The following is a 1,196-nucleotide window of genomic DNA, read 5'->3' as shown; positions in this document are numbered from 1 at the left end:
GTTCTCGGAGTTGATCACAATTTGTGGGCTTCTGCTTGTCCACTCGCCTTTTGAGGACTGACCACAGGTTCTTTATGGGATTGAGATCCGGGGAGTTGCCTGGCCACGGATCAATGTAATGAATGTAATGATCTTCGAGACACTTTTTTATCAATCTTGCTTTGTGACATGGTGCTCCATCAGTGCACGGATTGCACGGATCACCAGATTGCTCATGGATCATTGGAAGTCGCTCTTGCAGGAAGTTTTGATACCATTCTTTAATCATGGCAGTGTTTTTGGGCAGAATTATGAGAGAGCCCACTCCCTTGGTTGAAAAGTAACCCCACATATGGATGGTCTCAGGATGCTTCACACAACACACAACACAGGACTCATGGTAGCGTTCACCTTTTCTTCTCCGAACAATCGATTTTCCAGATGCAGTTGGAAGTCGGAAGGGAGCTTCATCAGAGAAAATAACTTTGCTCCAGTCTTCTGCTGTCCAATCCTTGTACTTCCTGCAGAATTTCAGTCTGTCCTTTACGTTTTTCTTGGAGAGAAGTGGCTTCTTTGCTGCCCTTCTTGACACCAGGCCGTTGTCCAAAAGTCTTGGCCTCACTGTGCGTGTGCTTGCTGGACACTCTGGGATGTCCTGAAGACTTCTTCACTGCAGTCGAACCTCTCTCCTTGAAGTTCTTGATGATCCAGTAAATGGTTCTTTCAGGCACAATATTCTTTGTGGTAATTTCCTTGCATGTGAGGTCATTTTGATGTAACGCAATGATGGCTGCACGTGTTTCTTTGGAGGCAACCATTGCTAACAAGAACACAATGATTGGAAGCGCGTCTTCCTTCCTTTTATAGCAATCAGTGTGCTCTTACAATCTAATTAGTATGATAGTGATTTCACCTGACTAGTACTCATTCACATTTTCACATGTGCCGCTGATATGATTAGTCAATTAATGTTAGCTGGTCATTTTGTGTCAGGATAAAAAAAACAGTGAAATTTGTTTTGTTTTTGTTTTTTTTTGCTTTTTGTGAAAAGTTAATTTTTTGGCCAATGAAGCTTTTAGCAATGATTTAAAATCCATCTGATCACTCTACACAATCATCTAGAAACAATGTGAATGAAAACCACAACAGCTTAAGCAGCAAACTTTGCAAAACACAAAATTTATGTCACTGCCAAAACTTTTGGCCATGACTGTACA

At 41.6% G+C, this 1,196-nt stretch overlaps 1 protein-coding gene across 2 annotated transcripts in view; it reads left to right on the top strand.

Annotated features, from left to right (window-relative positions):
• Positions 1 to 1,196, top strand: part of LOC107673020 (folliculin-like) — a 16,217-nt gene that overhangs the window by 6,696 nt on the left and 8,325 nt on the right. The window lies entirely within an intron of this gene.

The sequence above is a fragment of the Sinocyclocheilus anshuiensis genome, unplaced genomic scaffold (assembly GCF_001515605.1).
Source record: "Sinocyclocheilus anshuiensis isolate Anshui unplaced genomic scaffold, SAMN03320099.WGS_v1.1 scaffold248, whole genome shotgun sequence".
Lineage (NCBI taxonomy): Eukaryota > Metazoa > Chordata > Actinopteri > Cypriniformes > Cyprinidae > Sinocyclocheilus > Sinocyclocheilus anshuiensis.
Note: the sequence above shows the minus strand (reverse complement) of the source record. Positions and strands in the feature narration are given on the sequence as shown.